Source organism: Bubalus bubalis, chromosome X (assembly GCF_019923935.1).
Source record: "Bubalus bubalis isolate 160015118507 breed Murrah chromosome X, NDDB_SH_1, whole genome shotgun sequence".
Classification (NCBI taxonomy): Eukaryota; Metazoa; Chordata; class Mammalia; order Artiodactyla; family Bovidae; genus Bubalus; species Bubalus bubalis.
This window is the reverse complement of record NC_059181.1, coordinates 44,973,808-44,997,075: the sequence shown is the minus strand read 5'-3', so window position 1 is coordinate 44,997,075 and position 23,268 is coordinate 44,973,808. Positions and strand designations below refer to the sequence as shown.

The following is a 23,268-nucleotide window of genomic DNA, read 5'->3' as shown; positions in this document are numbered from 1 at the left end:
AGTTTACAAAATAGGGGCTGATACAATAGGAGTAAATTTTATGATTCAACATTTAATGAGCAACTTTTATGGACAAAGGTAATGAGCTAAATACTGGGAAGAATAAAAATAAGCTTTCTGGTCACGAGGAGCTGGCACATGGTAGGCAGTCTGGGGCTTTTTGGAGGCACCAGGATGGAGAGGAGAAAGAGACATATATCACAGTATGTTAGAAAGCTATGTCTCTTTCAGAACAGCTCCTGGAATGGAGCCTGGGCTGGAACCACTCTGTGCTGGCAGGGTTGATGTCAAGTTCCTTCAGACAGGAAAGTCCCTGAAGGGTAGCTGCCCCACTCGGAAAGAGCTGCCAATGCCTTGCCTTGATGAACCCGAGGACTCCTAACTTCTTTATCTCACCAGTTCCCTAACATGCTTGCTTTTGTCCACTGTGCAGATGATCCTAACAAACAGCTCTGAACCTTACAGGAGACACATAGAGGCAGGCCTGGATAGCCATTCTTAGATAAATTTTTATTGGAGCAAAGTTGATTTATAATATTGTGCTAGTTTCATGTGTACAGCAAAGTGAATCAGTTATACATACACACACATACATATACACATATAATCAGATATATATATATATATGTTCAGTCTTTTAAAAAAAATTTCCCATATAGGTCATTATAGAGTATTGAGTAGAGTTTCCTGTTCTATACAGTAAGTCCTTATTAATTATCTGTTGCAGTGTATGTATGTCAGTCCCAATCTCCCAATTCATTCCTCCCCCTTACTTACCACCCATCTCTGGTAACCAAAAGTTTGTTTTCTATATCTGTGACTCTATTTCTGTTTTGTAAATAAGCTCATTTGTACCATTTTTAAAGATTCCACATATATGGAATATCACATGGTGTCTTTGTCTGACTTACTTCACTCAGTATGACTATCTCTAACTTCATCCATGTTGCTGCAAATGCCATTATTTTGTTCTTTTTTTATGGCTGAGTAATACTCTATTATATATATGTACACATCTTCTTTATCCACTCCTCTGTCAATGGCCAGTTAGGTTGCTCCATGTCCTGGCTATTGTAAATAGTGCATCAGGGAACATTAGGGTGCATGTATCTTTTGAATTCTGATTTTCTCCAGATATATACCCAAGAGTGGCATTGCTGAATCATATGGTAACTATTTTTAGTTTTGTAAGGAACCATCATACTGTTCTCCATAGTGGTTGCATCATTTACATTCACTGGTACCATTTTCTAAGATGGTACATGTGAAAATATGGAATGCTTCCATATTTGCACATCATCCTTGCTCAGGGGCCATGCTAATATTCTCTGTATTGTTTCAGTTTTAATATATGTGCTGCCAAAGTGAGCACTGGATAGCCACTTTAATATACATATTATCCAAGAAGAAACTGAGACTTCTCTTAGCTAGGTCCCCAGAGTTAGTGTAGGGATCAAAGTCTGACTGCAGGGCCCATGATCTTTTATTTTTTGGCTCCAGAAAAACCGCCTCAGTTTCTTTCTTTCTTTTTTTTTTTCTTTTGATCTCACCATGCAGCATGGGGTATTTTAGTTCCCCCACCAGGAATCAAACCCTCCCCCCTTCAGATGGAAGTGTGGAGTCTTAACCACTGGACCACCAGGGAAGTCCAACAATACAAAAGTATCCATTACTTCTCACGTCCTCTATTTGCTGACTGTGTTCCTTACATCTAAAACCCTCTGACCTCTTGGTTTCTAATTAACTTCCTTATGCTGGAAAATATGAATCTCTTCTTCCCACTTGAGTGTGACTTCTGATGCCTTGCTCCCCAGTATCTATGTATTTCTATACTCTCATATCTTCCTCATACCTGGTTCTTAGTCATTGCTTTGATCTCTCTCTTGTTCTGTTTGCCTTTTATGTAATCTTTCCCCCCACTTTTTTTCCAAATGCTAAACTTTTTATTTTGTATTGGGGTGGCAATGGCAACCCACTCCAGTACTCTTGCCTGGAAAATCCCATGGAAGGAGGAGCCTGGTAGGCTGCAGTCCATGGAGTCACTAGAAGTCGGATACGACTGAGCGACTTCCCTTTCACTTTTCACTTTCATGCATTGGAGAAGGAAATGGCAACCCACTCCAGTGTTCTTGCCTGGAGAATCCCAGGGATGGGGGAGCCTGGTGGGCTGCCGTCTATGGGGTCGCACAGAGTCAGACACGACTGAAGCGACTTAGCAGCAGCAGCAGCATAGCCGATTAACAATGTTGTGGTAATTTCGGGTGAACCAGGAAGGGACTCAGCCATACACATACATGTATCCATTCTCCCCAACACCATCTTCCCATCTAGGCTGGCAGATAACATTGAGCAGAGTTCCATGTACTATACAATAGGTTTTTGTTGGTTATCCATTGTTATCCAGTGTGTACATAACCTTCCCAAACCTATCCCTTCTCTCTGGCAACCATAAGTTTGTTCTCTGTGAGTCTGTTGCTGTTTGTAAGTAAGTTTATTTGTATCACTTCTTTTTAGAATCCACAAAAAAAGGGATCTCATATGGTATTTCTCCTTCTCTGTCTGACTTACTTCACTCGGTGTGACACTCTCTAGGTTCATCCATTTTGCAGCAAATGGCATTATTTCATTCTTTTTAATGGCTGAGTAACATTCCATTGTATACTGTGTCTGTGAACAAATAAATTAGTACATGAATATTCAATATTCACATGCTTACAAACATTCAGTTGTGTTTGAAAGTCAGCCAAGGGGATGCTTTGTTGAACCTGATGGAATCAGACATGGAAGAAACACATCAGGTTTAGAAACTTATAATAGAAAGCTGACTATCCTACAGTAGCAATGCCAGGTAATGAGTGGAGGAATCTGGAAATAAGGCTACATAAAAGGCCTTTCGGATCATGTTTTTCACTCTCCTTATTTATCCCACTTTAGCTATACTAGATTTCTTACTGTTCTTCTAGCATGTCAAATATGCTCCTTCCTCAGGGCCTTTGCACTTGCAGTTCCCTCTGCCTGGAAATATCCATACTACTTACTTCCTCCAGTTCATTCTGAAATTTGGTTAAAATTTACCTCCATGGAGGGATCTTTTTTTCACCAGGCACATAAAATGACAACGTTATTATTTTACTTCTGACCCTGATTTATTTTTCCTCAGATCAACAACTATCATATTACCTGTTTATTTTCCTTTGATAAAACATTCTAATATTTTTTTCCATAATGGCACACTGAGAAAATGATACCATTTGAATGACATACTGGAGGAAATTGAGGAAGCCAATTGTGATTGGTGTTAGTAAGACTGGAGTGGGGGAGAAACTCCAGCCATTATGGAAACCTCAGTGGATGAAACATATATGTTACGATTCTGGCACCTGTTAACACCTGTCCTTCCACCAGAAGTAAGTCCCATAATAGTCCTGAAAGCAGAGCCTGACATGTAGTATGTGCTAAATAGGTAAGTTATATCATGACTGTTTCTTCATATCATTAAAAAGTCATGAATATTTTAAAGACTCTTTGATCTTTTGTCATATTGGAGTATATTTCATTTAATTGATCCTCTATTATTGCAGTTGTAGGTGTTTTTTGATACTTGATTTAAAATCTGCCTTCTGGCCTTGTGAGTTATTAGTGAATTGCTTGAGACTTCAAAGGAATCATGTGCATGTCACCATATATGCCATCTGAGTAGCACTGTCTTCCTGGGGAAGACATCAGATTTGAGAAGGCACACACCATTTTCACTTCGATACACAGATACACATCAAGCCCTAACGAATCCTGGTATGTATGCTCCTGGAACAATCTGAAACATCTCTGGGCTTGTTTAGTGTATCATTCAAAAGGAATGAAAGTTGGTACATGTCAAATTCTCTGTGGTTCTCATGTCCAACATGAACTGCATAGGAATTCCATCAGTAAGTTTTTCCCTTGATAATCACCTCTAAAACAGAAACTTGGAATAGAATCAGCAAGGGATGTGAAGGAGAATGAATGTATGAGGAGTATGCAGGAGATGCTGCGGGTGAAACTTGACTCCCCTCCCTCCCAGTGATAAGGGAAACCATGCAAGCTAGTGTACTTAGTGAATGCCACAGGCATTTTTCTCATTCCTTATGGGCAGGGTGGAAATTTAGTCTCTTCTAAATTGTACCTGTACCTGTGTGCTAGGTCAATTAATCAAAGTGTAGGTACAGGACACATACACAAATGTATTTTGTAAAACTCAATCCATCCCTGGCTGCACAAATGTCCCATCTATCAGAATGTCAGTGACCTGTGTGGATTTATGTGTTTTTGCACATTTTCTTAAAAAAAATTGTTCTAACTTGAAAATTCATGGAAACATCAGGAAGATTTTTTTGTTTTGTTTTGTAAGAAAGAAGAGATATAGTCAAGGGTTTGAGTGAAGAACTTCTGGACTCGAATCCTAATTGTGCCACTTACAAATGTGTGATCTTGGACAAGTTATTTAACCTTTCAATGTCTTGATTTTCTAAGGATAATACATATTCCACACAATATTAGGAAATGAGATAAAGACACTTGGGGCTTTACTGGTAATGCACCTTTTAATAGAATGAAGACGTAGATTTTCCTCTCCCTCTTTCTTAAAGTTCTCACTCTCTATGTAGAGACACATTTCTTAAAGTGTGTTCATTAGAACAAACATGAACCTGTTCCAAGACATGCTCAAAATAAGAGGGACCACTACACCCTAACTTCACTTTTAGAGATTCATTATGCCAATTGGCACATTGAAGGCTTAGGAATTATATGGTACAGAAAATCGGTTGATTTTATTTAATTTGGTATTTCTCTGTCTTATCTAACCAGGAGATTGTTTATTTCTGATGATACCTCTTAGCAGCTTTCTGAATGATTCTGTGATGAAACACATTATGAGAATGGATCTTCTAAGGCACCATCAGAACAAACGATCACTGAATTAAGGGGAAATCAGGAGTGTCTGCAATGAAGCTACATTATCTTAACTGGAAAACTGGAGGTCCTAGGTTACTTAGAGACATGTGTGTGTGTGTGCGCTAAGTCACTTCAGTCATGTCTGACTCTTTGAGACCCTCTGGACCATAAGCCACGAGGCTCCTCTGTCCATGGGATTCTTCAGGCAAGAATACTGGAGTAGGTTGCCATTTCTTCCTCCAGGGGATCTCCCCAACAGAGGGATAGAACCCACGTCTCCTGTGGCTCCTGCACTGCAGGTGGATTCTTTACTGCTGAGCCACTGGGGAAGCCCATTTATAGACATACACATCTTGTAATAACATGATAATATGATTTTTAAGTTTGTAATAATCTCCAAAAATAATTAATTTTATGTATCTAATTCTTTTCTGCTTACTATCTTAATTTTTATTAGCCTGTTATTTTATTGACTTGTACTTATCTTTTATGTTTTCTCTTCAAGCATCAACTCTTGGTTTGCTCAGTGTGGGTGTGTAAGGGTGGAGTCTCCCTTCTTCACAAAACCCCTTGTAGGTGCAGCTTCCAATAGTTGGTGACTCATGAATGACAAGACTAGAAACATTTTAAGCATTGATTATAATGAGATTGTAGCAAGTTATTGCTTGATGAAGTTGGCTTTATTAATAGATGAGATAATCCAGTTGTTACCAAAAGTCTGACTTGTAGTTTCTTCGAAACTTCTTATAATCCTCTTATTTATTTAGAAAAATTTTTTGAATCTAATCCCATCACCATAAAACTTAAAGAAATTTCTTTACAGCACTTCATAGGTTGCCAAGAAAAATGAAGTGGATTAAATCAAATATTTTTCTCTTTTCTTTATATATACACACATATATATTTTATTGAGGTATAGTTACAATGTTGTGTTAGTTTCAGGTGTAGGGCCCTGTAATTCAGTAATATACCTCTATTCTTTTTCAAATTATTTTCCCTTATAGGCTATTGTAAAATATTGAGTATAGTTCCCTGTGCTATACAGTAGGATAATATTGTTTATCTGTTTTATGTACAGTAGTGTGTGTGTGTTAATCCCAAACACCTAATTTATCCCTCTCCCTCCTTTCCATTTGGTAACCATAACCATTTGTTTTCTATGTCTGTGGGTCTATTTCTGTAAAAAAAAAAAGTTAAATAAGGAAAATAGGATAACAAGAGTTCAAGTAGGACAAAAAAAAGATAGTTTCCCCTCACCCACCTACTCCTACCAAAAAAAAAAAAAAAAAAACCCAGAAAAGGAAACTTACAAACCCTGATCTTCATTCTCATACAAATAAGAGAAAGGCAGGAAAAACAATAACAAAGACTTCTGGGCACAGAATAAGAAAAGTCAGTTTTAGAAGTGCTAACAAATATTCTGTAACATAAAGGTAATTGTAAAATTATATAGGTAGGTCTGAAAAGAGAAAATTATAGAGAAAAAGAAAATGTTTTTCACCCTCCCCCCAACTAACAGATGGGGGAGAGAATCTGTTCATTGCTGACGCCAAAAGACAAAGACTCCTACTGAATATTTCATTTTCACCCCTAAAATAAGATAGCTGTGTGCAGAAACTAGAATGGGCAACACCTCCCCACAAAAGTAAAATGAAAATAAATTAAAATATTATCACCGTGACATATCAGGACCTGTACAATTCCAATCTGCAATGGGACTTATTCTTGTAAAGATTTTCCTGTTTCTAGTAATAGCAAGCTAGGTTATTTTGGAGAAGGCAATGGCACCCCACTCCAGTGCTCTTGCCTGGAAAATCCCATGGACAGAGAAGCCTGGTGGGCTGCAGTCCATGGGGTCGCGAAGAGTCGGACACAACTGAGCAACTTCACTTTCACTTTTCACTTTCATGCATTGGAAAAGGAAATGGCAACCCACTCCAGTGTTCTTGCCTGGAGAATCCCAGGAACAGGGGAGCCTGGTGAGCTTCTGTCTATGGGGTCGCACAGAGTCGACACGACTGAAGCAACTTAGCAGCAGCAGCAGCAGGTTATTTGGGCCAACTTTTTTCAGAAAAACAATGACAAATTATGGATAAATGCAAAAAATGAAGTTATTTTTATAAAGCATTGAAGAGCTAACAAGATAGGAATTTCCAGGATAAACTCAAAGGGAAAGCAGGAATCTAGAGAGGTAAAGGGAACTAAGTGGCCTCTGAAGGCTTTTGTCAATCAGGAAAAATGAAAACTTTAGTTTTTACAGCCAGGCTGATATGGTTACCCAAGGTGGGAAGAAGTTAAGAGAAGATGCTCCCCAGTATAAGTAGAATTCCTAAAGGGCTATACTCTTTGGGTCACTGTGAAGTAGAAGTAAATTGGCCTTTGAATATAGTTTTATGTTTTATATTTGACATCTTATGGATGGACCCCCCCCACAAAAGCAACATAAAAATGAAACCCTCTAGCACTGAATTTAGTTTGAAGTGATACCAAACAGATAGTATCCCTAGATATTTGGTTTAAGCAAATGTGTACTTTCTTTTGTGTATTTTTGCACCTTTTATAACAGAGTTCAAATTATTATATTTTCAAAGATATTTAGTGCAAACAGCGCCACTCATAAAACAAAAGAAGCACCGTGCATAAGAACAAGCAGAAAGAACAGACAGCAGAAAGAGATCTACAAAGACTCTGGATGTGGAGTTATTATTTAAGACTTACAAAACAATTATGCTTTCAATGTTTAAATAAATGAAAGATAAACTGAAATATTGCAAACAGAAAACCTTATGAAGTAAAATCAGATCTAAAAAAGGACCAGTTAGAACTTGTAGAAATGAATATATGTATATAAATAAATAGACCCATATAGATATATTCATGATGGATATATATCTATATACATATGTGTTTGTGTATATGTATATACACATACATATATATATTTGTATATACATACACACATTTACATGAATACATTATGGATCAATGCATAGAAATTAAAAGACTATTCATGGATAAAAAGATAATTGGGAGTTTGAAGATAAGTCAGAAAAAATTATCCAGAATGCACCACAGAAAGAATAAAGGATGGAAACTACAAAAGAGAGATTAAGAGATATGAGGGTAGAGGGAAAGGGTCTAACAATAATGTATTAGAATCCCAAAAGAGCAGTAGAGAGAAAATAAAGCTATAATGGTTATTAATTTTTAGAACTGATAAAATATATAAACCTAACATTCTGGAAGTCCCTCAGTTTCAAGTCAGAAATTGGATAATGAAGATGTGGTACATGTATACAATGGAATATTACTCAGTCATTAAAAAGAACAAAATAATGCCATTTGCAGCAATATGGATAGACCTTGAGATTGTCATACTGAGTGAACTAAGTCAGACAAAGACAGATACTATTGGATATCACTCATATGTAGAATCTAAAAGAAAGGGTGCAACTTATTTACAAAACAGAAGTAGAGTCACAGATGTAGAAAACAAACTCATGGTTACCAGGGGATAAGAGGGCAGGGAGAGGTAAATTGAGAGATTGGGATTGACATATACACACTGCTATATATAAAATAGATAATGAATAAGGACCTACTATAGCATAGAGAACTCCACTCAATACTCTGTCAATCTATATGGGAAAAGAATCTAAAAAAAGAGCAGATATATGTATATGTATAACTGATTCAGTTTGTTGTATACTTGAAACTAACACAACATTGTAAATCAACTATACTCCAATAACATTTTTTTTAATTAAATAATACCTAAATTCGTGGGAAAATATGCCATGGTCATGGGTCAGAAGACCTATTACTGTTAAGATATCTATTCTCCCCAAATTGATCTATGGACAAGCAAATTTTCCACCAGACTTTTTGTAGATATCTAAAACTTCTTCTAAGATCTGTATTATAAGGCAAAGAGATGAGAATAAGTGAAATAATTCTGAAAAAAGAAAAAAAATTGAGAAACTCATACTACCTGATTTCAAAACATACTATAAAGTTACAGTAATCAAGTTAGTGTGCTATTGGTAAAAATACTGCACATAGATCAATGTGATAGAGTAGGAGTTCCAGAAATAGACCCAGTCTAAAATGGTCAATTGATGCAAAAGTAATTCAATGTAGAAAGGATAGTCTTACCAACAAACGGTGCTAGAATAATTGAATATCATAGGCATGAAAATGAACCATATCCTATCCCTTACACTTGATAAAAAAGTTAACTAAAATTGACTCCTAGATTTAATATAAATATAAAACTATAAAACTTTTAGATGAAATATAGGAAATTTGTGTAACCTTGTATTAGGGAATGAGTTCTTAGATATTAACCAAAAGCATGATTTATAAAATAAAAATTTTTAAGTCAGATTTTGGGAAAATTAAAGCTTTGCTCTTTAAAATACTATTAAGAGAATGAAAAGACAAGCTACAAACTAGAGAAAATATTTGCAAATGATATCTGGCAAAGTAATTATGAATACATAGTGAACTCACAAACAAAATTCAACAATAAGAAAGCATATAACCCCTCAAACATAGGCAAAGATTTCAACAGACACTTCTCAATGGAGCTGTGTGGAAAGAAAATGAACACATATGTGATTGTCATCATTAGTTACTGGGGAAATGCAAATGAAAACCACAGGGAGATACTACTATGCACCTACTAAAAGGGCTAATATAAAAATACTGACAGTAAAATATTGAAGTAGATATGAAGCAACTGGAACTTTCATACATTGCTGATGGAAATGCAAGGTGAATTTTCTTATAAAGTTAAAATTGAACTTACTGTCTGACCCAGTAATCCCAATGCAAAGTAATCCCATTACTATTTACTAGAGAAATTAAATTTTCTGTTCCCACACTAAAACTGTACATGGATGCTTATTGCAGCTTTATTCACAATAGCACCAAACTAGAAATAACCTAAATGTCCTTTAGTTGGTTATTGGTTGAACAGTGTACATCCATAAAATGAAATCCTACTGAGCAATAAAAACAAGTTAAATGTACATACATGTAATGATATGGGTGTATCTCAAATGCATTTTTCTCAGTGAAAGAAGCCAGACTCAGAAGGTTATATATGGTATAATCTCATCTCCATGACATTATGGAAAAGGCAAAGCTATAGGGAGGGAGAAAGGTAAGTGGTTACCAGGCTTTAGGGGAGAATGAAGGTTTGACTATAAAGAGATAGGATGAGCTAATATTTTGGGCTAAGGGAGCTATTCTGTCTCCTGATTTTGATGGCTATTATACAACTCTGTGCATTTTGTCAAAACTCATAGAACTATAAAAAAGGTGTGTATTACTGTATATGCATGTGTGCTAAGTTGCTTCAGTCATGTCCAATTCTTTGTGACCCTTTAGACTGTAGCCTGCCAAGCTTCTCTGTCCATGGATTCTCTAGATAAGAATGCTGGAGTGGGTTGCCATTTCCTCCTCTAGGGGATCTTCCCGAGCCAGAGATCAAACCCAGGTCTCCTGTGGCTCCTGTATTGCGGGAGGATTGTTTACCCCTGAGTCCCTGGAGAAGTCCATATTACTGTATATACATAACAAAATTAAGCAAAATGTAACTCCCTTAAATGCCTCATGCACCAGAGAAATAAAGTTTAACATTATCAGATACCAAGGTTCGAGTGGTTGTGTAGTACATTCTTTGGAAACCTAAATCTCCTTTACAAACAATGGTAAAAATGTGCTGCATTCTTTGTTAACTTGAACCAGGAACAAATGAATAATTTCAGAATCATTTCTCAGGTAGTTCTAAGTATGTCATAAATCATATTTGTCACGGAAAATTCAGTAGATTCTTCTACAGCATCTCTTGTATTTTATCAGGACAATCTGCAGGACTTTTGATACTAAAACGTTTAAAAGATGATGGCTCAGATAAGCTGTCTTAGTCAGTTTTGTATTAATAAAGGTGTTACTTGAAGAAAATGCTATGGTTTGAGCTAATACATATGTAGTTTAAAATAATTACATTACTGTCTGTTGACTTTGGGGCTTCCCTGATGGCTCAAATGGTAAAGAATCTACCTACAATCAGGAGACCTGGATTTGATCCCTGGGTTGGGAAGATCCCCTGGAGAAGGGAATGGTAACCCACTCCAGTATTCTTACCTAGAGAATTCTATGAACAGAGGAGACTGGCAGGCTACAGTTCATGGATTTGCAAAGAATTGGACATGACTAAGCGACAAACTTTCTGTTGACTTTGCATAGAGATCTGAATTTTCTTTTAAAAAGTATCATGCTATCATTTAGCAGTCCTGCAACAATTTTGGAACTACAATAAAGATTGATATCCTTATGGAAACTACACAACGTGCACACACATGCATACAAATGCTAACACACACAGACACAATTTTAATAACTTAGTCAGACACACATATAAACACACACAGTCACATGCACACACATGTAGATGCTTATAGGCACAAACATAATATACACACATATAAAACACACAGGCATGTACATGTGTGCTCACACAGAGTGCAAATGCAAAAACACATCTCTTCCCACTGTGCACATACTTATTTTCCCTCTCAGAAATGCAGATCATCTCTTAGAATCCAGAGTATAAAAATTGCATTTAAAGGTTACTGTGTCTCCCTTAAATAAAGGGAGCTTCTGCCTCAAATCCATTTTGAAATAAGCTGGTTATAAGTGAAAAACAGATGGAGAAAAGATCAGGCATTACTTGGATTCTCAGCTAAATTCTTTAGTAATATCCAAACATAATCCATTTGGGTTTGGGAGATGTTCACTCTTGGAGCTCAGCCACCATACTGAATCCAACAGCCCCACCTCCCTGCCACCCTCAGCCCTGGCTAAGTTCCCAGCTGGCAGCCAGCACTGACTTGTCATGTGTGAATGAGCCAGCTTGGAAATGGATCCTTCAGCCCTTGGTTGAGCTGCCCTAGCTGATGTCATGTAGGGCAGGTACAAATGCTCCATGCCAAAGCCTGCCTAAATTTCACATTTGTGATCAAAATGGTTGGTATTGTTTTCAACCAGTAAGTGTTGGAGTGATTTGCTATGCAGCAATAAAGAACTCGTAAATACAGAATAAAAATACATTGAAATGACTTTATCTTCTCTCTCTCGACATTGTCTTCCCTCATGAGTCTATAAGGAGGAGGTAGGTTTGGAAAAGGGTGCTGTTCTTGTTGTACTTTGGTTGGGACTATGCAGAAAGAAGAATTCCAAGTGAGGAGAGGGACAGAGTTAAGTCTCAGAGGTAGAACGAAAGTGTTCCCGTTGCATTCATGAGGCATTATTTACCATTGGTTTTGGGTGACATCAAGTGCTTTAAAAGCAGAAATTTTAATGAGTATAACCAAAATGGGGAGGATGGGGAGGGTGTTGGGCATGTGTGGGAAGTGAAGCTATTTTATAGATTATTTTAAAATGTGTAAACATTTAAATATGACCACAGGCCAATGAAAGCTCCTTCCTGGTCTATTCTATAATTAGGTTAAACTATGAAATTGATGTTATTCAATCATTTTGACCTACAGAAAGCTCAAGGTCATATTCTTCAACGTAATAGATCATTAAATAACATTTATATTTGTTTACCACATCCATCCCTAGGCAGTTCTGCACTCTTTGGAAGTTTGAAGTCTAGAAATTATCAAAGATATTTTGCTATTATAGTTGATGAATGCTGTGATATGCCATCTAGATCTCCCCATCTACTCTGCCCAGCCTCTGCAAGTATTGCTGATAGCTTTTGACCCCCAGGCAAGAGGACTGGTGTGGGTTGCCATTTCCTTCTCCAGGGGATCTTCCTGACCCAGGGATCGAACCCAGGTCTCCTGCATTGCAGGCAGATGCTTTACCCTCTGAGCCACCAGGGAAGCCCAAGATACTGCCTCAGCACTGCCTTGCCCAAGGTCATGCTCGCTTTCTAGGGCAGCCTACACCTAATGACTGATTCAAGAAGGAATAGAAAGGTCTGATCTTCACACTTCTGTACTGTTCAGTCCCTAAGTCTTGTCCAACTCTTTGTGACCCCATGAACTGCAGCACGCCAGGCTTCCCTGTCCTTTACTATCTCCTGGAGTTTGCTCAAACACATGTCCGTTGAGTCAGTGATGCTATTAACCAGTTCATTCTCTGCTGCCCCTTCTCCTTTTGCCTTCGATCTTTCCCAGCATGTGAGTCTTTTCGAGTGAGTCAACTCTTTACATCAGGTGGCCAAAGTACTGGAGCTTCAGCTTCTGCATCAGTCCTTCCAGTGAATATTCAAGATTGATTTCCTTTAGGATTGACTGATTTGATCTCCTTGCAGTTCAAAGGATTCTCAAGCATCTTCTCCAACACCACAGTTCAAAGTCATCAATTCTTGGGTGCTCAGTCTTCTTTTTGAACCAACTGTCACATCCATATATGACTACTGGAAAAACTATAGCTTAGGAAATGGCAACCCACTTTAGTATTCTTGCCTGGAGAACCCCATGGATAGAGGAGCCTGGCAGGCTACAGTCCATGGGGTTGCAAGAGTCAGACATGACTTAGCAACTAAAGAGAAAGAGATACAGACTTTTGTCAGCAAAGTGATGTCTCTGCTTTTTAATATGCTGTCTAGGTTTGTCATAGCTTTCCTTCCAAGGAGCAAACATCTTTTAATTTCATGGCTGTAGTCCGTGTCCACAGGGATTTTGGAGCCCAAGAAAATAAAATCTGTCATTGTTTCCACATTTTCCCCTTCTATTTGGCATGAATTGATGGGACCAGATGACATGATCTTCATTTTTTGAATGTTGAGTTTGAAGCCAGTTTTTTCACTCTCCTCTTTCACCCTCATCAAGAGGCTCTTTAATCCCTCTTCACTTTCTGCCTTTAGAGTGGTGTCATCTGCATATCTGAGCTTGTTGATATTTCTCCCGATAATCTTGATTCCAGCTTGTGATTCATCCAGCCCAGCATTTTGCATGATGTACTCTACATATAAGTTAAATAAGTAGAGTGACAATACACAGCATTGACATACTCCTTTCTCAATTCTGAACCATTCTGTTGTTCCATGTCCAGTACTAACTGTTGCTTCTTGACAGCATTCAGGTTTCTCAGGAGGCAGGTAAGGTAGTCTGATATTCCCATCCCTTCAAGAATTTTCCAGTTTGTTGTGATCCACACAGTCAAAGACTTCAGCATAGTCAATGATGCAAAAGTAAATGTTTTTCTGGCATTTTCTTATTTTCTCTATGATCAAATGAATGTTGGCATCTCACTTCAATTCATAGTAAGTCCAAATAAGTAACCAAGCTTTAGACCTCAGTGTAGTGTCAACTTAGACCTCCATTGACTCTAAAACACAACTTCTCTCCCCTCCCAGTTTTGTTTGTTCACAACTCTTCCATAGGCTTTGATCTCAGTGCACTCACTCCCTAATAACCTTAGTGCACTGTAAGCTCTATTTCAGAGTCTATTTCTCAGGTGCCTGACCTACCACAGTTGGTGCCAGACCTGACAAAGCAAATATTGAGAATAGAATTAGAAACTGTATCACCTGCCACCCAACTGGCAATGAGAATCTCATCATTGCTGATAGGTGGAACCAAGGAAGCTTTTGGCACAAGACAGTGTCATTGTTAAAACTTTCACTGCTAGTGAAGTGGAATGGTATACTGGTGGAAAGGAATGCACTAGCTGATGCCATGATTCTGGCATTTAAGAAACGTGAGGGAAAGAGTAACTATATGGGTAGTGGAATTAAGTGGAAACTGAAGACCAGGCCTGGGACTTAATTTTAAAAGACCTTCAAAAAAGATAAACTAAAAAAAAAAATCCAAGTTCTGTTATGCCAAGGTCATGATCTGCACTGGGAAAGATGTGGACCTTGACACATCGGCTGGAGACAGATAGGTTAATAGTCACAACAGCTTAAAATCCCAGGTTACCCAGAACCCTGTGGCCCCTCTTCTCTATAAAAGTCTAGCTCTCCCTACTTGTTTAACGATGATGCAGGAACTTATACCACATAAGAAAACCTGTATTCTCCACCCAGCCTCCTATCCCAGGATATGCCTCAGCACTGTTCTGGTCACTAAGCCAATATCCAGGGTTAAGCTACATCATGGTTTTGCCAGGGAAATGATGCTCTCATAAGGTAGGAAAGGGACTCAGCCTCGAATTATCTGCAGTTTCCAGTCAATATGTACTGCCATGACTTGGGGGAATATGTGTGTAGGACTGGATTCTAAGGGCACTTGACTAAGCAGGGGTGGGAAACAGAATATAAAGTTGGAAAATATAGTTTATTGATTTGGGAGCACTCTTTCAGGAAACAGGATTTAACTCCTTGGCAAGGACTCCAAGGATAGTTACTTTTCCAAACATGGACAAAGCAATGGTTCGCTTTAAATTAGATAGAGACACCAGAGTTGCCATGGCAGGTATTGGAAGACTATAGGGGAAAAGTGGGAATGCTGAAGTGGACATACTGTGTAAGTCCAGAAAACACTCTGAAGGGCTGTATTTATTGGGAAGGCTAAGAGGATACACCACTTACCATCTCATTTGCCAGATCTGATGGTGAGAGGAAACCAACATCACAAAAATGCTTTATGGTGGTAGTCCTCTGTTGGCCAGTGGTGATGCTGCTATAAAAGTGACCTCATTGATAGAAATGGGGGTGCTAGAAGCCATGCGGAAGTGCTATAACCATTAGAAGCCAGGTCAATATTATTATGGTGATGAGCAACAAGTTTAGAGCAAGAGCCAGGGGATCATGACTTTCAAAGAGTGATGGATGGGCTGGTGCACTGGGACGACCCAGAGGGATGGAATGGGGAGGGAGGAGGGAGGGGGGTTCGGGATGGGGAACACATGTATACCTGTGGCGGATTCATTTTGATATTTGGCAAAACTAATACAGTTATGTAAAGTCTAAAAATAAAATAAAATTTTAAAAAAAAAGAGTGATGGAGATGTTTAATAGAACATGGTATCACTAGGAGAAAAACAGAAGGAAGCTAATCAATCCATAAAATCAAATGAGATCAAGGATAGATGATCAGGTAGCTAAGCTCAATTACTTCAATTAAAGTTCCTATTTCTTTCCCAGTTCGGGAGTTTTGGGAACCAGAACCTATTAACTGAGAAAGAAGTCACTAGGATAACGAATTCTGAAACACTATGGTAAGCACACCAGTAATAATTGTCACAGTCCATTGTGAGAGGGACTCATAGCTTTTTACTGAGTTAACTGTACACTGAAGAAGGGGTAATAGCCAAACATTTTAAGAACTTTTGGACACTAGACCCAACTTGACACTGAAATCTGAATACCCAAAGCATCATGATGGATTCCTATTGGAGTGGGGGGAAATGAGTGCCAGGCAATAAATGGAGTCATGATTCAGATCTGGATCACAGTGTTTCCGCTGTGATTTCCACAGCGTTTCCAGTGGTCATTTCCTTGGTCCTACAGGTATAACTGAAATGGACTCTCTATTAACTAAATGAAAGTGAAGTCGCTCAGTCGTGTCGGACTCTTTGCGACCCCGTGGACTGCAGCCCACCAGGCTCCTCTGTCCATGGGATTCTCCAGGCAAGAACACTGGAGTGGGTTGCCATTGAGAGAGATCCTTAAATCCTTAGAGATTGGTACAGCCACAAGGATTAGAGCTATCACAATAGGGAAAGCCAAGTGGCAGCTTCTAAAATTGCACCCCCTCCAAGAAAATACAAAGGTAGTAAACAAAAAATAATGTATAATCTTAGGGGAAATGTAGTGGTGGTAGTCTTCTTTGTATGTTCATTTGAATAACCAGTCTGGTCCTTGTAAAATCTGGACATATGTTGGAAGATAAAAGTGGACTACTGCAAACCAAGTAATAGCCCCAATTTCAGCTGCTTGTGCCAGGCATAGTATATTTGCTAGATCAGATTAACATGATCTCAGGTACATGGTATGTGGCTGTTGGTTTGAAGAATGCATCTGTCTCTATTCTTATCAGAAATTCTGTTCATTGGGAATATACCACAGAATACTTTTACAGTCTTGCCCCAGGGCTTTCCTTGTCTTCTGTCTTAAAATAGTCCAAAGAGATACAGACCAGCTACACATCCCACAGAACGTCATAGTGGTCCACTGTATTGATGACATCTTGCCAATATGACTCATTAAGAAAAAAAAAATACCTGAAATATTTCCAGTGTCAAGACTCATGTACTCCAGAAAGCAGGACATAGCCCCTATGAAAATTTAAGGAACTGCCACAAAGTTAACAATTTTAGGACTTCAATTGCCTAGGGTATGCCAGGAAATCCCCTAACAATAAAGGACACATTTTTGCATCTTGCCCCCTCACCATAAAGGAGCACATCACCCCAAAGACCTCACTGGGCTCTAAGGGTATCTGGAAAAGTGCTTACATCTTTGAATAGTGGTACAACCCATATATCGGGTGACACTAAAATCTGCCAGCTTTAAGTGAGGTTCAGGCTTCCCTGGTGACTCAGAGGTTAAAGTATCTGCCTGGAATGTGGGAGACCCGGGTTCAATCCCTGGGTCAGGAAGATCCCCTGGAGAAGGAAATGGCACCCCACTCCAGTACTCTTGCCTGGAGAATCCCATGGAGGGAGGAGCCTGGTAGGCTACAGTCCATGGGGTCGCAGAAAGTCGGACACGACTGAGCGACTTCACTTTCACTTTCAGAGCAGGAAAAAGTTCTGCAGCAGATCCAGGCAATGGTACAAGAATCACTGTTGTTTGAATCCATATGACCCAGCAGTCCATATGATATCAGAGGTATCAGTAATGGGGAAAATTCTGTGGAGTTTATAATACTCTTTCATCAGAGAATTACAATACAGACCCTTGGGTTTCTGGAGGAAAGCCATGTCATATACTCCTAAAAAAATAACTTCTGAGGTGCTCTGGTGGAGATGAAGTGTCTGATCACTGGGATACAAAGTAATTATGAGGCCTAACCCATCTGGAATATTGTCTATTTGGCCAACTTTCTTTCACAAAGCACTTTCAGGGACAGCCTACTCACCTGCTTGATGAGATGTTTTATATTTAATTCTTGAGTCTTCCTTAGACCTAGAATTATATGAGCAATAGCATGCTGATAAATGTTTAGCTACTGGCTCTCGCAAACAAAAAGCAGTGACTTACAGCATTTGTTAATTTGTCAGTTTCCATGTTAATACTCTCACCAACAAGACATGATTGAATGCAGAGTTGGAAAGAGTTACATGGTAGCCACCATTAGGTAGTGTTTCCACCACACAGATATAGTAAATGTTAATAACATCAAGAAAATAAGATGCTAACAAGAGTCTTTTTCTTTTCTTTCTTAACGACCCTCTCCCTGAAAATAAAGGGCTTTATTTTCTTAAAGCAAAAAATTAGATAATACAAAATTGTGAAATAATTAGGAAGTGATGAATTTCAAGTGTTTGTTAACTGTAAGTTTATATAATTTAAGTTTTAATAATGTACCTTTCACAGTGATCTCAAAAATTTTCCTAAAGTTTAAAAACTGGCTCTCATGGCTACTATGAGCTAGTTCCATGCACCAGTGAAAGCTTCTCACCCTGTTATATTTTCACCAGGTGTTGAAGGTCCATAAGTAAATGGAATTTTTAGTCAAATATTTGGCCTAAGGTTTTTGATACTTACAGTGGTAATGGTAACTGATGCTCAGTTTTTCTTAATTACTACTTCAATGAACTGATTCTTTTTCCCTTGAGACTTTTTCAAATTAAATTATAAGCTTTGTTCCCCCTAATCTTTAAAAAAAAATTCAATTGGAGGAAAATTGCTTTACAATGTTGTGTTAGTTTCTGCCATACAACAACGTGAATAAGCTATAAGTATACATATGTACGCTCCCTCCTGAATCTGCCTCCCGCCATCTACCCCATCTCACTGCTCTAGGTTGTCACAGAGCACTGGGTTGAGTTCCTTGCGTTATACAGCAGCTTCCCACTAGCTATCTATCTTACATATGGTAAGGTATATGTTTTAATGCTGCCCTCTCAATTCTTCCCACTCTCTCCTTCCCTTGCTGTGTCCACAAATCTGTTATTTATACCTTCATCTCTATTCCTGCCCTGCAAATAGTTTCATCAGTACATTCTTTCTAGCTTCCATATATATGCATTGATATATGATATTTGTTTTTCTCTTTCTGACTTGCTTCACTTTCTATAACAGACTCTAGGTCCACCCACTTCACTAGAACTGACTGAAGTTCATTCCATTTTACGGCTGAGTAATGTTCCATTGTGTATATGTGCCACAACTTCTTTATCCATTCATCTGTCAATGGACATCTAGATTGCTTCCATGTCCTAGCTATTGTAAATAGTGCTGTAATGTACATTGGAGTACATGTGTATTTTTTCAATTGTGGTTTTCTTAGAGTATATGCCTAGTAGTGGGAATGGTGGATCCTACAGTAGTTTTATTCCTAGCTTTTAAAGAAATCTCTATACTGTTCTTCATAGTGGCTGTATCAATTTACATTTCCACCAACTGTGCAAGAGGGTTCTCTTTTCTCCACATCCTTTCCAGTATTTATTGTTTTAGAGTTTTTGATGATGGCCATTTTGACCAGTGTGAGATAACACTTCATTGTAGTTTTGATTTTCATTTCTGTAATAATGAACAATGTTGAGTATTTTTTCCTGTTTATTGGCCATGTGTTCTTTGGAGAAATGTATGTTTAGGGCTTCTGCAATTTTTTGATTGGGGTTTTTTTTCTGTCAGTTGCTTCATTTGCAGTTATTTTCTTCCATTCTGAAGGCTGTCTCTTCATCTTGTTTATGGTTCCTTTGCAGTGCAAAAGCTTTTAAGTTTAATAAGGTTGCAGTTGTTTATTTTTGTTTTTATTTCTATTACTGTAGGAGGTGGGTCATAGAGGATCTTGCTGTGACTTATGTCAAAGTGTTTTCTGCTGTATTTTCCTCTAAGAGTTTTATAGTTTCTGGTCTTACATTTAGGTATTTAGTTCATTTTGAGTTTATTTTTGTGTCTAGTATTAGGAATTGTTCTAACTTCATTACTTTACACATAGCTGTCCAGTTTTCCCAGCACCATTATTGAAGAGACTATCTTTTCTCCATTGTATATTCTTGCCTCCTTTGTCAAAGATAAGGTGCTCATTGGTGAGTGGGTTTGTCTCTGGGCTTTTTATCTTGTTCCTTTGATCTGTATTTCTGTTTTTGTGCCAGTGCCATACTGACTTGATGACTGTAGTTTTGTAGTATAACCTGAAGTCAAAAAGGTTGATTTCTTTGTCTCCATCCTTCTTTCTCAAGAATGCTTGGTCTATTCAGCTTGGTCTATTTGTATTTCCATACAAATTGTGAAATTTTTTGTTCTAGTTCTGTGAAAAATGCCATTGGTAATTTGTTAGGGATTGCATTGAATCTATAGATTGCTTTAGGTAGTATAGTCATTTTGACAATATTGAGTCTTCCAGTCCAAGAACATGATATATCTCTCCATCAGTTTGTTTAATCTTTGATTTCATGAGTGTTCTATAGTTTTCTGTATATAGCTCTTTTGTCTTCTTAGGTAGGTTTATTCCTAGGTATTTTATTTTTTGTTGTGATCGTGGATGGGTTGATTCCTTAATTTCTCTTTCTGATTTTTCATTGTTAGTGTATAGGAATGTAAGGGATTTCTGTGTATTGACTTTGTATTCTGTGACTTTACTAAATTTATTGATTATCCCTAATAATCTCCTGATAGTATATTTTCTATGTATAATATCATGTTGTCTGCCAACAATGAGAGTTTTACTTTTTCTTTTCTAATCTGGAGTTTTATTTCTTTTTCTTCTCTGATTGCTGTGGCTAGGACCTCCAAAGCTATGTTGAATAAGAGTGGTGAGAGTGGGAACCCTTGTCTTGTCCTTAGCTTTCAGTTATACACCATTAAGAATAATGTTTGCTAGTTTTCTTCTATGTCCATTTTCTGGAGGTTTTTCTTTTTATCATAAATGGGTGCTGAATTTTGTCAAAAGCTTTTTTCTGCATCTATTGAGATTATCATATGATGTTTATCTTTTAATTTGTTAATATGGTGTATCACAATGATTGATTTGCATATATTGAAGAATCCTTGCATCACCGGATATAGTTCACTTGATTGTGGTATATGTATTGTTTTAATGTATTGTTGGATTCTGCCTGTTGGAATTTTGTTGAGAATATTTGCATCATGTTCATCAATGATATAGTAGTAGTGTTAGTCACTCAGTCATGTCTGACTGTTTGCAACCCCATGGACTGACTCTAGCCCACCAGGCTCCTCTGTCCATGGGATTCTCCAGGCAAAAATACTGGAGTGGATTTTCATTCCCTTCTCCAGAGGATCTTCCCGACTCTGGGCTCAAACCCGAATCTCCAGCATTGCAGGCAGACTCTTTACCATCTGAGCTACACTGATATTGGCCTATAATTTTCTTTTTTTGTGATGTCTTTATCTGGTTTTGGCATCAGGTGATGGCGGCCTCATAGAATAAGTTTGGAAGTGTTCCTTCCTCTGCAACCTTTTGGAAGAGTTTGAGAAGGATAGGCATTAGCTCGTCTCTAAATGTTTGATGGAATTCACCTGTGAAACCATCTGGCCCTGGGCTATTGTGTTTTTTGGGAGATTTTTGATTATAGTTCCCATTTCAGTGCTTGTGATTAGTCTTTTCAAAATTTCTATTTTTTCCTGGTTTAGTCTTTGAAATTTGAAATTTTCTAAGAATTTGTCCATTTCTTTCAGGTTGTCCACTTTATTGGCATATAGTTGCTCATAGTAGTCTCTTATGATCCTTCTATTTCTGTGTTGTCTGTTATAACTTCTTTTTCATTTCTAATTTTGTCAATTTGAGTCTTCTCCCCTTTTTTCTTAATAAGTGTGGCTAATGGTTTGTCAATTTTCTTTATCTTCTCAAAGAACCAGCTTTTAGTTTTATTGAGCTTTGCTATTGTTTCCTGCATTTCTTTTTCATTTATTTCTGCTCTGAATTTTATGATTTATTTCCTTCTACTAACATTGAGGGGTTTTTTTTGTTGTTGTTGTTCTTCTTCTTCTTCTTCTTTTTTTTTTTTACATTTGCTTTAAGTGTAAAGTTAGTTTGTCTATATGATGTTTTTCTTGCTATTTGAGATAGGATTGTGTTGCTATAAACTTCCCTCTTAGAACAGCTTTTGCTGTATCCTGTAGGTTTTGAATCATCAGATTTTTGGTGTCATTTGTTTGTAGGTATTTTTTTAATTTCCTCTTTGATGTCTTCAGTAAGGTGAAGATATCAATTAGATTCATCTGCTCTAAGGTGACATTTAAGTCTTGTGTTTCCTTATTAATTTTCTGTCTGGATGATATGTCCATTGATGTAAATGGAGTATTAAAATCCCCTACTATTTTTGTGTTACTGTTGATTTCTTTTAATGTCTGTTAATGTTTGCCTTATATATTGAGGTGCTCCTATGTTGTGTGCATAAATATTTACAATTGTTATGCCTTCTTCTTGGATTGGTCCCTTGATCATTATGTATTGTCTTTATCTCTTGCAGTATTCTTTATTTTAAGGTCTAGTTTGTCTGTTATGAGAATTACTACTCTGACTTTCTTTTGATTTCCATTTGCATGGAATATCTTTTTCCATCCTCTCACCTTCGGTTTGTATGTGTCTCTAGGTCTGAAGTGGGCCTCTTGTAGACAGCATATATATGGGTCTTACTTTTGTATCCATTCAACCAGTCTGTGTCTTTTGGTTGGAGTGTTTAATCCATTTGCATTTAATTATTGATAAATGGGCTTCCCTGGTAGTTCAGATGGTAGAGAATCTGACTGCAATGTGGGAGACCTGGGTTCAATCCCTGGATTGGGAAGATCCCCTCGAGAAGGGAATGGCTACCCATTCCAGTATTCTTGCCTGGAAAATTCTATGGACAGAGGAGCCTGGCAGGCTACAGTCAGTTCATGGGATCGCAAAGAGTTGGACATGACTGAGTGACTAACATTTCCATGTTCCTATTGACATTTTCTTAACTGTTTTGGGTTTGTTCTGTAAGTCTTTTCCTTCTCTTGTGTTTCCTACATACAGAAGTCCCTTTAGCATTTGTTGTAAGTCTGGTTTGGTGGTGCTGAATTCTCTTAGCTTTTGCTTGTCTGTAAGGCTTTTGATTTCTCCATCAATTTTCAATGAGATGCTTGCTGAGTAGAGTCATATTGGTTATAGATTTTTTTCCCTTTTATTACTTTAAATATATCTTGCCATTTCCTTCAGGCTTGCAGGGTTTCTGCTGAAAGACCAGCTGTTACCCTTATAG

General features: G+C 37.8%; 1 non-coding gene across 1 annotated transcript; it reads right to left on the bottom strand.

Moving 5' to 3' along the window:
* Window positions 1–1,266: 1,266 nt before the first annotated feature.
* Window positions 1,267–1,372, bottom strand: LOC112582372. The gene has a single exon (XR_003106911.1). It is a non-coding gene; the product is annotated as a U6 spliceosomal RNA (small nuclear RNA).
* Between the last annotated feature and the right edge of the window lie 21,896 nt (window positions 1,373–23,268).